The sequence below is a fragment of the Nothobranchius furzeri genome, chromosome 4, assembly GCF_043380555.1.
Source record: "Nothobranchius furzeri strain GRZ-AD chromosome 4, NfurGRZ-RIMD1, whole genome shotgun sequence".
NCBI classification, from domain to species: Eukaryota; Metazoa; Chordata; class Actinopteri; order Cyprinodontiformes; family Nothobranchiidae; genus Nothobranchius; species Nothobranchius furzeri.
This window is the reverse complement of record NC_091744.1, coordinates 83521461-83536183: the sequence shown is the minus strand read 5'-3', so window position 1 is coordinate 83536183 and position 14723 is coordinate 83521461. Positions and strand designations below refer to the sequence as shown.

Sequence of the window (14723 nt, the reverse complement as noted above, 5' to 3'; positions counted from 1 at the left end):
ACTTAAGAGTTTTCAGCAGCATAAAAAAAAAGACTTTGTAGTCGTATCATCTGACCTATGGCCGTATGTTTTGGACACCCAAGTGAAGAGAGGAGCGGAGCTGTCAACTGATCACCACCTGGTGGTGAGTTGGATCAGATGGCAGGGGAAGATGCCGCGTAGACCTGGCAGACCCAAACGCATAGTGAGGGTCTGCTGGGAATGCCTGGCAGAACAACCTGTCAAGACGGTCTTCAACTCCCACCTCCGGCAGAGCTTTGACCGCGTACCGAGAGCAGTGGGGGACATTGACTCCGAGTGGGCCTTGTTCCACTCTGCGATTGTTGAGGCGGCTGTTGCTAGCTGTGGTCGCAAGGTGGCCGGTGTCAGTGGTGGTGGCAACCCCCATACCCGCTGGTGGACACCAGAGGTTCGGGGAGCCGTCAGGCTGAAGAAGGAGGCCTACAGGGCGTGGCTGGTCTGTGGGTCTCCGGAGGCAGCAGACAGGTACCGGATAGCCAAGCAAGGTGCAGCAGTGGCAGTTGCCGAGGCAAAATCTCGGGCGTGGGAGGATTTTGGTGAGGCCATGGGGAAAGACTATCGATTGGCTCCAAAGAGGTTCTGGCAAACTGTCCGGCGCGTCAGGAGAGGAAGGCAGCAACTCGCTCACACTGTTTACAGTGGGGATGGGGAGCTGCTGATGTCAACTGAGGCTATAGTCGGACGGTGGAAGGAATACTTTGAGGAGCTCCTCAATCCCACCTATGCGCATTCCGAGGAGGAACCAGAGCCGGGAGATCTGGGGATGGACTGTCCAATCTCGGGGGCAGAAGTTGCTGAGGTAGTCAACTACACAGCGGCGGAGCCCCGGGGGCGGATGAGGTTCATCCTGGGTATCTCAAGGCTATGGATGTTGTAGAGCTGTCATGGTTGACACGTCTCTGCAACATTGCGTTGTCATCGGGGGCAGTTCCTGTGGAGTGGCAGACCGGGGTGGTGGTCCCCATCTTTAAGAAGGGTGACCTGAGGGTGTGTTCCAACTATAGGTGGGTCACACTCCTCAGCCTCCCTGGAAAGGTCTACTCCAAGGTACTGGAGAGGAGGGTCCGATCGATAGTTGAATCTCAGTTTGAGGAGGAGCGTCCTGGCCGTGGAACTGTGGAACAGCTCTATACCCTTGCAAGGGTGATGGAGGGGGCATGGGAGTTTGCCCAACTAATCCACATGTGTTTTGTGGATTTGGAGAAGGCTTATGACCGTGTCCCCAGGGACACCCTGTGGGGGACGCTCCAGGAGTATGGGGTGGGTGGCTTTCTGTTAAGGGCCATTCAGTCCCTTTACCAGAGGAGCGTGAGTTTGGTCCGCATAGCTGGTAGTAAGTCGGACCTGTTCCCGGTGAGGGTTGGACTCCGCCAGGGCTGCCCTTTGTCACCGGTTCTGTTCATTACCTTTATGGACAGAATTTCTAGGCGCAGCTGTGGTGTGGAGTGTGTCGAGTTTGGTGGCAGGAGAATCTCGTCTCTACTTTTTGCGGATGATGTGGTCCTCTTATCTTCATCCAGCTCTGACCTTCAGCTCTTGCTGGGTAGGTTCGCGGGTTGTGTGTGAAGCAGCTGGGATGAGGATCAGCACCTCCAAATCTGAGACCATGGTTCTCGACCGGAAAAGGGTAGCTTGCCAACTCCGGGTCGGGGAGAGGTCCTACCTCAAGTGGAGGAGTTTAAGTATCTCGGGGTCTTGTTCACGAGTGAGGGTAGGAGGGATCCGGAGATCAACAGGCGGATTGGTTCGGCGTCTGCAGTGATGCGGACGCTGAGCCGATCTGTCGTGGTGAAGAGGGAGCTGAGCCAGAAAGCCAGGCTCTCGATTTACCGGTCGATCTACGTCCCAATCCTCACCTATGGTCATGAGCTTTGGGTAATGACCAAAAAAACGAGATCGCGGATACAAGCGGCCCAAATGAGTTTCCTCCGTAGGGTGGCCGGGCTCAGCCTTAAGAGATAGGATGAGGAGCTCGGCCATTCGGGAGGGACTCGGAGTAGAACCGCTGATCCTCCGGATCGAAAGGAGCCAGTTGAGGTGGTTTGGGCATCTGGTCACGATGCCTGCTGGACGCCTCCTCGGGGAGGTGTTTCGGGCATGTCCTGCCGGCAGGAGGCCCCCGGGTCGACCCAGGATACGTTGGAGAGGTTACTTCTCCAATCTGGTCCGGGAACGCCTTAGGGTCCTGCCGGAGGAGCTGGTGAAGAAGGCCGGAGGGAGGACGGTCTGGAGCTCCCTAGTTGGGATGCTGCCCCCGTGACCCGGACCCGGATAAGCGGAGGAAGACGACGACGATGACGATAAAAATAAAAGTTCTTTGTTTTCAGATTTTCCATAAAGGCTCTTTTGGCTGTGGTGGTTGGTTTGGGATTTATGTTGTATTTTTCTGTTCCTCCTTATTCCTACCTCACTTTGTGTCCTCTGAGCTTGTTACCCACACCAGTTAATCTGTCCCCCCCCCCCCCCCCCCACACACACACACACACTAAGCAGTGACTCTTATCCCCTGTTTATTTAGCTTCCAGCTTTGTTGTATGGGTCTTTTGCTTTTTGGTTATTTTTCTGTGTGCTCCTAATTATTATATATGTATGTATATGTATTCAAATGTTTTTATCATTCGTCGCATTATTTTATTTTTATAGTGCTGTTAACTGTTCTCCTATTTTAATGTTTTTAGTAGGAATTTTTATCTCCGACTATTTATGCTTTGTTCTTATGTATTTTGCCATTCTTATTGTGTTTCTTGATCAAGCATTTGGCTTTTTTATGTACAGCTCTTTGGTTAGCTGCCATGCTATTTTGAAATGGTGCTTTATAAATAAATATGGTATGGTATATGTATATTTAAATTTGATAGTTTAGTGGATGGGAATCTCATCTCCTGTCTCTCCCACTAAGAGCAGGCTTTCTGCAGCTCCCAAATGGCTCCTCGTTTAATGAGGTTTGCAAGTGAGCCTGTTCTGAATTCAGTGTTTGAGTCGTTTGTGTGTGGAGTCGGCGTTCAAAGTCAGTCAAGAAACACCAAAACAATCTTTTTATATGATTTCATTCGTTTTCTGTGATGCAGAAAACATTCAAAAGCTGCAATTCCTGAAAGTATGATTAGCCTCCTTGTTGTAGTATCTCCACTCAGGTAATTTGATTTGTGTTGGAACATCCATGAAAGGCCATCAGTCTCCGACCTGCTGGCCCGGTGGGTTAGGGTTACACAGTGTCTCTCACCAAGATGAAGAATTTTCCTCTTCAGTATCGTTGCACAGTTGCTCCTGCCTGCGAGACAACGATCTGGGCTCATTCAGGTTTGAATTACAGATGTCAGGAAAGCAGAATAACCGTCTTTCTCTCTCTTCAAGTATGTCTGAACATCCATTCTTCTGTTAGTTTTTACACAACTTTGTAGAAAACTTGTTTTTCACCTTTCATCCATCCATCCATTCGTTTTCTTCCACTTATCCAGAGTCGAGTCGTGGGGGCAGCAGCCTACATCGAGAGGCCCAGACTTCCCTCTCCCCAGCCACTTGGGCCAGCTCCTCCGGAGCTGAGAGACGTAGTCCCTCCACCGTGTCCTGGGTCTTCCTTTAGGTCTCCTCCCAGTTGAACGTACCACCTCAACAGGCTTCTCTTGATGTGGAGGAGCAGCGGGTCTACTCCGAGCCCCTCTCAAATGACCGAGCTTCTCACCCCATCTCTAATCCAACCACCCTGTGGAGAAAACTCATTTCGGCCACTTGTTTTCATGATCTCGTTCTTTCGGTCACTACCCAAAGCTCATGACCGTAGGTGAGGGTAGGACCGTAGATCGACAGGTAAATTGAGAGCTTCGCCTACCGGCCCAGCTCTCTCTTCACCACGGCTGTCACGTTGAGGTGTAGGAGTTGGTGGACCATGTGTGGTGGAGCTGACCAGGAGGCAGGAATGCAGGCACGGATAAAGTAAAAATGGGTTTAATGACAGGGTACGGCAGGAACAACGAAAACAACACGACAAACAACAATGGACCGACAAGACACTGAGACAAGACAGGGCTTGTATACACTGGGACTGGAGTGATAGGAGATGAGGAGCAGAGAAGGACACACACACACACACACACACACACACACACACACACACACACACACACCCACCCACCCACCCACACACACACACACACACACACACACACACACACACACACACACACACACACACACACACACACACACACACACACACACACACACACACACACACACACACACACACACACACACACACACACCCCTATATAAACTGAGGTGGGGAGACTAAGAGACATGAAGAAAACCAGGAGGGAGCTGGGGACAAAAAGGCTGGAGCTTCAAGAGAAGACACCTAAATGAGACACAGACAAAGGACACATGAGGGCGCTTATGAGACCCCAAATGGGAACCTAGAGGATGGAGAACACAAGGAGACACATGAGGGAAGACGCAGACGTGACACATGACAACGGCAGATCGGTACAACACCCGCATCACTGCAGATGCAGCACCAATCCGCCTATCGATCTCATGCTCCATCTTTTCCTCACTCGTGAACAAGACCGAGATTTTTAAACTCCTCCACTTGGGGCAGGACCTCATCACTGACTAGGAGAAGGCATTACCCAGGTGTCACTTCTGTTTATCCAGATTTTCACTAAGCTGTGTCAACAAACAACAAAGTAATGTACAAAAGAGTGTCTGAACATCTTTCAGAACGGATTCCTACATTATCTTTTATTTTTTTTATGCATTTGTTGCCAGAAGAAGCTCAAGCATCCATCAGATTCCTGACAGTATCGTGTTGCTTTCCTACTGAGCCTTTTTCTCTTTGTCCTGATTCACACAATGTTGTACTTTTTACTTTCTCTCTCTGCTGTCTTCTCCCTAGGGAGAGCTCGGTGTCATGATTCACGAGCCGAGGTGAGTGCTCTTCCTCAGTACACCATCTTTGAGGTTCTTTTCCACAGGCGAGGAGCGAAGGGGACACCAGCTGAGCTGGATTCGCAATCAGAGGCTCTGGTATAAAGGGAGGATAGAGACACCACTCGACGCCGGATGATTGCTACAGTTTTGGTTAGCCCCTGCCACTCGTATTCGCTAGTTTCCTCGCTTGTGTATTTGTGATTGGATTCTTTGGATCTCTGACCTTGGATTGTTTTTGGATTATGACTTTGGATTCGTCTCTGAACCCCTGTCTGCTTTGCCCTGTTTGGGAACCCACTACCGCATCCATTACCTTCGCCGCTAGGACCCCGGATCTTCAGGACTTTGTCCCATCCTCCTCTATGGCTCCTGCCCTTCCCCTCTCCGCTTCCTCACCCACCTCGCTCAACTGGACCCCCGTCCTTACTCACCTCGGCTCGCCACCTTCCCCGCTGTTTGCGGAACTTGAACTCTGGACTAACGCCTTACAGCACCCTACTCGCTGGACTTACTAGTGCATCTTTAGTTCCCGTTTTCATAATAAAAGACTTTATTTTTACTTACCCCGAGTTGTCGTGTTGATTCTGCATTTCTTGGGTTAGACGCCTCCCGCAAGTCATGACACTCAGCACTGCAGCAGGGAGAGGAGGAGGGACCTTCTCAATGTGAGTCCAACCCCACAGCGATCCATCACTTCCCGCTGCTGTCCAGATCCCTGCAGGAACCTCTCACCTCTCTCGGTTGCATGGCCCTGGAGCCAGTGGCGCTTTGGTGTCCTGACAAACTAATTGTTTTTAACCTTTCCCAAAGATTTCCTTTTTGTGCATTTAACAATGTTTCTGTTTAGAGGAGAAGGTGTTGGTTATGAGAAGACAGTATCTGACCTGTTTTAGTAAACTCAGCGATCTCAGATTCAGGATAAAAGTTCACTCAGGATGTTTGACTAAAAGTCTCTCCCACTCACACAACTATGGTGCTTTTTCAGCATCAAATAACTATTTATCACTGAATGTATGAAGAAGACAGGATGTTTGGATGAACAGCAAGGAAACAACACATGAGGCAGTGTTTTTATTCTCTTACACAAAGTTTATGTCCCATTCATTTACACTGAAGGGGCGGGACTTTATGTCTGCACACCCCACACTTCATGCATCGTCATCAGTGCAACATCGTGACAAAAAGCAGGAAATCTGTAAACATTTGGGACAAAATCTATAATAAAAGATCAAGCCTGGTTTGACTTTGGTGTCAGGAAGCCGGGGCAGGCTCTGAGGGACCCTCAGGGAGTCTGACCCTTGCTGACATCACCACCCCTCCCTTCTCCCCCAGCGTCTCCTCTGCTCCGCTCGGGCAGGGTGGGAACAGCAGGAGACAGATGAAAGGCACTGGGTCTGAGTGGTGGTTAAACACTCTGTAGGCCAGACACAAGCCAAGAAATGATCAGCAGTCTTCTCCTTCCTCCTCCCCCTCTTTTCCTTTTAGCCATGTTCTCTCCTTTATGTTTCTACCTTTTACACCATTAAAGCCGTCCTGTTTCTTCTCTCCTCAGGAGGGCGAGAGGAGGCCCAAACCACAGCACTGTTCCCAAGTTAAATCCCAACGAGACCAAACTTTACCAGCACACCGTCTACTGTGGCATCATAGGTGAGTGCCACTGGTTTAGTGTGGGAATCTTGAGTTATTTTAATCACTTATACATTTACTTGTTGTTATTTATCTATTTTCCTCACTCTCGCCAGAGCTCACCGCTCACACCTGCACATGTTTCTCCCAATAGATCATTTTAGATTTTTTCCCCTCCTTCCACTTATTAAGGCAAACGCTCAACTTAAGCGACTTCCTTTTCGAGTCCCATCTACATAATTTTTTGACTCTTTCACAGTGGGCTAACTCAGGATCCTGTGTAAACTTTGTCCCCCTGGTTTGTCCTTGTCTGGATGTCGACCTTTGGGTCCATGTCCCATCACTTGATAACCAACCAAGGACCAAATGACCCCAGAACCTGAACTTTTCTTTTGTTTTGTCCTTTCCCTCCTCTTCTGTGAATCAATAGCTTTGGTTTTCTCATGAAAGATTCTCTCTCCCTCCTGAGAGTTCCTCTAGACAAACTGTAAACACGTCTTAGTCTTGGTAAGAAGCCACGTTTGGCTTAGAGCCTCTCCTCGTGTGCCTTCTTCAGGTTTACTCTTCCTTTGGAGTTTGAAAACCTCAGTCAAACTCATTTGAGCACAAATGGACAAACTGAATTCGAATAAATGCTAATTTGACAAGAAGACTTGTGTATATTTATTACAAACACTTCCTTTTTATCCCCATCACCAGTGAGGGCCATGATTTAGGAACCTTACAGACAGGCTTGCTTTTAGCACCCCCTAGTGTCCATTTGTAGAACTGAAAGCAAAACCTATGTCTCCTCTGCCTTCCTTAGTGTCTGTAGGAGTGATTAATCACAAAATCAAACATATCAGCTGTTTGGGATCTAAAACATGGAGGAAACGTGTTGGAAGCAGACTGCAGCACCATGTATGTCAGCTCCATTTTTTTCTTGTCCCAACAGACCGGCCTACCACTCTGAAGTTGCAAGTGCAATATTCTGGCCAACAGGGGGGCAATAGGGGCTGGGTGGCATTTCATTAACGCTGTAAACAGTCTTTTTAGCACATGCTGGCTTAAGAAAATGATTTAAACACATGAAACAGTTTCTAAGTAAGCCTATAAGAAAAAAATCAACAATTCAGGCTCAGCCACTAGCTGACGGTTTGCTTCAGACAATTGTCTCATCATGGAGGTTGAGAAAGGCTGTTGGCACATTTGCATGTGGCCTCCGTCTGTGTCTTTTTAGCCGGAGGTGAGATTTACATGAATTTCCATGTTTTCTAAAGCAGGTGAGAATCTGATCAAGTAAAAGGACTTTCCTCCTCTGAGGCGCAGGCCTGGTGCCTGCACAGCTGACATGCTACGGCTGGGCCTTTAACACCGATGCCTGCTGCAGAAACATTCATACGGACCCTCACACTTTGTGTTTGAACCGTTTCATCGTGTCATTTAAACTAAAGAATCAAGTTAAAGCAAATGATTGCAGCTTGTCTGCATAGATAAAATAAATATGAAGGAGCCGGTGTGTTTATGTGTTCGGACATTTTAGTGTTTTTTTTTTTTTGTCATAAAGCCAAAGGATCTCTTCCAGGATCTCTCTTGTTAGGTTGAGAATCCCGGTTACCCCCCAAAATAACGGGTGAAGGTCGGGGACCTAAACTACAGCTGATGTTTTTACTCTACTGGATGTGAAAGAGGTTACAAAAACCTCAACGTGGTAAGAGTTAAGGTTTGCTGCTGTGCTGCGTTAGAAGATCGTCTCTTTAGATATTTTGTTTAAATGATAAAATTTGGCTTGTAAATTATTTTTATGGCTCAAGCTCTAAATTCTAGAGAATTCACAGAAGTGTTCTCTCTGTCTGTCTTTACGTGTAATATCTATATAAATGGTTTGGTAAAAAAATGTTACTGCGTTTTTTCTACTTTTTACTCAGGTGCAGATCTCCAACGATGCACCAGTCGATGCTCCTCAGTGGCGGCGCCAGGGGGGGTGCTAGGGAGTGCAATAGCCACCCCTGGATTAGTCATTGCACCCCCAAGTAAATATTAGACATGGCGCTCCCAGAGCCAGCTGCTGGGCTGACGGTTAACTTCTCAAGCTGCTCATGAACACCCCGAGCTGCATGCCCCTGTCAGCTCGTCATAGGTAAATCAGACACCGGTCTGTGACCACGAACACTGGGAGACCCTGATCCATACCCAGGACACGCAGGACGAAGCTCACAAGCGCAAAGGATGAGTTGAAGAGGGTACAAGTCAGCATGGATGGGAACCCTACAGGAAAACACAGGAGCACAAAAATAAAATAGTTTGTTTGAGTGATTTTTTTTTATCCATCCATCCATTTTTGTCTGCTTATCCGGAGTTGAGTCGCGGGGGCAGCAGCCTAAGTCGAGAGGCCCAGACTTCCCTCTCCCCAGCCACTTGGGCCAGCTCCTACGGGGGAATCCCAAGGTGTTCCCTGGCCAGGTGAGAGACACAGTCCCTCCACCGTGTCCTGGGTCTACCTTTAGGCCTCCTCCTGGTTGGACGTGCCTGGAAAACCTCACCAGGGAGGCGTCCAGGAGGCATCCTGACCAGATGCCTGAGCCACCTCAACTGGTTCCTCTCGATGTGGAGGAGCAGCGGGTCTACTCCGAGCCCCTCCCAGATGACAGAGCTTCTCACCCTATCTCTAAGGGAGGGCCCAGCCACCCTGCGGAGAGAACTCATTTCGGCTGCTTGTATCCACGATCTCGTTCTTTCGGTCACTACCCAAAGCTCACGACCATAGGTGAAGGCAGGAACGTAGATCGACCGGTAAATCAATTTACCAGTTGATTTTTTTTATTAGTAATGAAAATAAAGTTAGGACATTAGTCTCATCATCTTTGGTACGTATGAGTGCCTAGTTTCTAATTCCATTTTTGGTTCTTTTTTAAAACACAGCACTTGGAGAGTACAGACGCTTTTTTCCTCCTCTCCTCCCTATCTTATCCCCAAGGCTCTTTGCCTGTCTTTGGGTGTACGGCGCTTCTACATTATTTCTGGAAACTGGAAATTATTTAAAAATGGACCTGGTCAGTTGGTCTCTCAACGCGATTGTTATGCCTTTTAGTTAAAAGTCAGTAGTTAGTGCATAATCTGATTAAGTTATGAAAGCAAGGTGATAAATAATTTCAAAGTTAAGAAATGTGTGATTCATGCTAAAAAAAAAACAGTTAAAATGTGTGGGTTTGAAATTTGCTCAGAGTGAGACATCGTTGTCACAAGCGATCTTTGTTTTGTACGTGCGGAAATGGGAGCGAGTGAGCGCTCTTATCATTCACCTATCTTTGACGTTTTTTCTCCGCGAACGCTGTGAAAAGTGCTTCGGCAGTATTAAAACAGTGAATAAGTTCATGTACACGCTATAAGTGCCCTACACGCTTGTACCTTTAGGAAACGTTCGTCTTTGTAAGTATTAATGTGTTCAGAAATAACCTTTATATGTGTTTACATAGAGTGAACTGTGATGCTAATGTAATGTACGTGTTAAGCTAGGCTAATCTTTAAGTTCTTATTAAGATGTGTATTAGCTAGCGATTTATTTTCACTCTCTGTATGTTTCAGTTACAAATAAGAAATAGCAAGGAGAAGCCTTGAGAGAGATAAGGCTTAAAAGATCTTCAGTAAAATCAAGAAAAGCAAGCCTTGTGTGGAGATCTCGTCTATTTTGTTCGCTGGCTGTCTAGCTTCACATGGTCACGTGTCGTGAGGGCAGCACAGTAAAAAGACGTCTACTCAGCGGTTCAAGCATACAGAGCTACTTTAAGCAACATGAGTTTACGCTCAGGAAGAAAATATCTAAAAGACTACGCTGCTGAAGAGCTAGACAAAGCGGCCGGTGAGGAACAGCAACGAGATGCCGCCACTCAACCAGCGACAATGCAGCAGCAGTCTCAGCCATTCGACACCAAGTCGCAGCAATCCAGAACATCGACAAGGCGGTCTCAACGGACATCCTCATCAACAGCTTCTGCAGCTGCAAAGGCCTACGCCAAAGCTCAAGCAGCACGAGCTCAACTGGCCTTCGCTGAAAAGGAAGCCAATGCAATGAAACAGAGAGCTGAACTGGATGCCCATCTACATGTCCTCCAGTGCCAAAAAGCAATAGCTGCAGCTGAAGCAGAGGCCTCAGCCTATGAAGAAGCAGAGATTCAGAGCGGGGAGCCCTATGGAGAACTTTGTGAGGAAGTTGAGCCCATCAGTTCAGTGCACCGCACTAACGAATATGTTCAACAACAACATGAGTTACTCTACCCAGACACTCAGCACGACCCAGCACAGCCTCCTAAAGGGAATGACAATGAAGTAGATGTACAAGACAGTACGCAAATAACTAATCCATTTATAACCAAACTTAACCGCTTACCTGAATCAAGTGAAACGCAACAGTTTGCAAAATACCTAATTCGCAAAGAGCTAGTTAGCACAGGTCTTTTACAATTTGATGACAAACCTGAAAACTATTGGGCATGGAAAGCTTCATTCGTCAGCGTAACCAAAGACTTAAATCTGTCACCAAGAGAGGAATTAGACTTGCTAACAAAATGGTTGGGTCCAACATCATCCGAACAGGCTAAGCGGATTCGTGCTGTACACACCCTCAATCCTGCTGCAGGTGTAAAGATGATCTGGCAACGACTTGAAGAGTGCTACGGCTCACCTGAGGCTATTGAGGACGCACTCTTAAAAAAGGTAGAGGATTTTCCCAAACTCACAAATAAAGACGATGTTAAGCTGCAAGAACTTAGTGACATCTTATTAGAGCTACAGTGTGCTAAACAAGATGGTGCGCTCCCGGGACTTGCTTACCTGGACACAGCTAGAGGAGTCAGGCAAATAGTGGATAAACTTCCTTTCAACCTACAGGAAAGGTGGACAACTGTAGGAACACAGTACAAGGAGACTCATAGTGTGTCATTTCCTCCTTTCCCAGTTTTCACACAATTTGTCCAACGGCAGGCGAAAATGAGGAATGACCCAAGCTTTGCTACGTCCAAGGCCAACACCCACGTCCCTTCTCCCACAGAAAAACTGAGGGCATATAATCGTAAACCTACTGTGTCAGCACACAAAATGGTCATCACGGCAGAGCCGGACCAACATTATCTCAGTCCAAAGAAAATGGAGGAACCAGATCGCCAGTGCCCAATCCACAAAAAACCACATCCACTCAAAAAGTGTAAGCTTTTTAGAGACAAACCCATTGAAGAAAGACGAGCCTATCTCAAAGAGCATAACATCTGCTACAGATGCTGTGGGTCTGTCCAACACTTTGCAAAAAACTGTAAAACAGTGGTTAAGTGTATCGAGTGTGACAGCCTTAAACACTTATCTGCAATGCATCCCGGTCTTACTCCTGCCCCTAAGAGTACTACACCAGGAAACAACGACAATGAAGAGCAAACTGAGAGCTCACCTTCAGTCGAGTCGAGGTGCACAGAAGTATGTGGCCAAGGTGATAGCCCACGTTCATGTTCTAAGATCAGTTTAGTCAAAGTGTATCCCACAGGCCAAAAAGAGAGAGCTGTAAAAATGTATGCAGTAATTGATGATCAGTCCAACAGGTCACTGGCTAAGTCAGAGTTTTTCAGCCTTTTCAAAATCAATGCCCGACCCACACCATACACCTTAAAGACTTGCTCTGGCAGAGAACAAACCTCAGGTAGGAGAGCTGTAAACTTCTCCCTCGAGTCCTTGGATGGAGAAGTCAACATCCAGCTACCTCCTTTAATTGAATGTGACTCTGTGCCAGACAACAGATCTGAAATACCCTCCCCAGATATTGCCCAGCATCACTCACATCTTCTTTCAGTTGCAGATAACATTCCACCTGTCGACCACCACGCCCCTATCCTTTTGCTCCTAGGAAGGGACGTCCTCAGGGTCCATAAGGTGCGTGAGCAAATCAACGGACCCAATGACGCACCGTACGCCCAAAGGCTAGACCTGGGTTGGGTTATTGTGGGGGAGGTGTGTCTAGGAAAAGCGCACAGTCAGTCAGAGGTCAATGTCTACAAAACACACACCTTAGATAATGGACGTGCATCCTATTTTGAGCCTTGCCCAAACGCAATTCACGTTAAAGAGAATTACGGGGTCACTATGAATGCAACCTGCGTGACAGATGATTTAGGACACTCTGTGTTTGTTAGATCTGAGGGGGATAACAAACAAGCCATGTCTATCGACGACGAAGCATTCCTGACAATAATGGACAACGAAGTTTATCAAAACCAAGAGAACAGCTGGGTTGCACCTTTACCCTTTCGCTCACCAAGAAGGAGGCTGCCTGACAACAGAGAACAAGTTCTGAAACGCCTCTGCTCTCTCCGAAAGACTTTAGAGAAGAGACCAGAAATGAAAGATCACTACATCCAATTCATGCAAAAAATGTTGGACAACGATCAAGCCGAGCCTGCCCCGCCTCTGCCAGAAAATAAAGAACATTGGTATTTGCCTACATTTGGTGTATACCACCCACAGAAGCCACAACAAATACGAGTTGTGTTCGATTCAAGTGCAGAGTGTGACGGAATTTCGCTCAATCAAGTGCTTCTTGGCGGACCTGATTTGAACAACTCCCTGTTGGGAGTGCTGTTGCGCTTCCGCAAAGAGCCCATAGCCCTGACAGCTGACGTGCAGCAAATGTTCTACTGCTTCGTCGTACGAGAAGACCACAGAGATTATCTGCGTTATCTGTGGTATGAGGACAATGACATTACAAAGAACATAGTCGAGTTTAGAATGAAGGGCCACGTGTTTGGAAACAGCCCGTCGCCCGCTGTGGCCATCTACTGCATGAGACAGGCAGCACAACAGGGTGAACGAGAATACGGATCCGACGCAAGACGTCTTGTTGAGCGCCAGTTTTATGTTGATGATGGGCTCACATCAGTCGCCACGCCAGAGGAAGCAATCAACCTGCTCACAAGAACGCAAAACATGTTAGCAGAGTCTAACTTGCGCCTTCGCAAAGTGGCATCAAACTGCAGTCAAGTCATGGAAGCTTTCCCTGTCGAGGACCGTGCAAAGGACCTGAAAGATTTAGACCTAGGAGTAGACCCTCTTCCAGTTCAGAGAAGCTTGGGACTCTGTTGGAACCTACAATCTGACAGCTTCACTTACCTGGTATCAAATGAGAGCAAACCATTCACACGGAGGGGAGTATTGTCGACAGTTAATAGCCTCTATGACCCTTTGGGATTTGCTGCTCCTATAATAATGCAGGGCAAAGCATTACTCAGAGAACTGTCATCTGATGGGAAAGACTGGGACACACTCTTACCCCCTGAGAAGCAGGAGAGGTGGGACTCATGGAAAGACTCTTTGAAAGCCCTTGAGAACCTCCAAATACCAAGGTGCTACAGCCCAGGTACGTTAAGCACAACAAAAGTGAAAGAACTATGCATTTTCTGCGACGCCTCCACTGTAGCTATAGGTGCAGTAGTCTATCTGCGTACAGTTGACAGTGAAGGGCAGTGTCATACTGGGTTTGTCATGGGGAAGTCTAAACTCGCACCCCGCCCCGCACACACTGTACCACGCCTGGAACTGTGTGCTGCCAGGGGCGGCGTTAGGCCCGGCTACTTGGGCTGAAGCCCCGGATCTTTCATGATAAGCCCCGGATCTAAATCGCGGAAGTAACATGCAGTACCAAAGTCACACAGAGAGGGCGCAGCTGGCAGTAGTTTGTAAAGTCCCATTTAGTCGTCACACACACAGGTGTGTGGTGAAATTTATTCTCCGATTTTGACCCAGCCCCTGAGTTGCAGACACGCCGCGCTCGGGAACTATTTGGTGGTTTAACCCCCCAATCCAACCCCAATCCAATGCTGAGTGTCAAGCAGGGAGGCATTGGGTCCCATTTTTCTCAAAATCTTTGGTATGACCCGATCAGGAGTCGAACCCCTGATCTCCCGATCTCAGGGCAGACACTCTACCACTAGGCTACTTAGTCAGTATACAGTTTACCTGAGACTGAAGAGAAGCCCTTCAGCAGCTGGCTTCTGCAGTCTCTGTCTGAAACGCATGAGTGAAGATGGATATAAGGACGTTTTTTTAGACCAAAAGTACAACGACAGAACCCCAGCTCTGATGAGACTGGTGTTGACTCAGGTTTGTGAGTCTTATTTGAAAATATTTGTTGT

At 47.7% G+C, this 14723-nt stretch overlaps 1 protein-coding gene and 1 long non-coding RNA gene across 2 annotated transcripts in view; one reads left to right on the top strand and one right to left on the bottom strand.

Moving 5' to 3' along the window:
* calb2a (calbindin 2a) overlaps window positions 1–14723 on the bottom strand; it is a 144099-nt gene that overhangs the window by 76278 nt on the left and 53098 nt on the right. The window lies entirely within an intron of this gene.
* LOC139069687 (uncharacterized) lies at window positions 9897–10218 on the top strand. The gene is made up of 2 exons (XR_011520382.1): window positions 9897–9984; window positions 10141–10218. It is a non-coding gene; the product is annotated as an uncharacterized lncRNA (long non-coding RNA).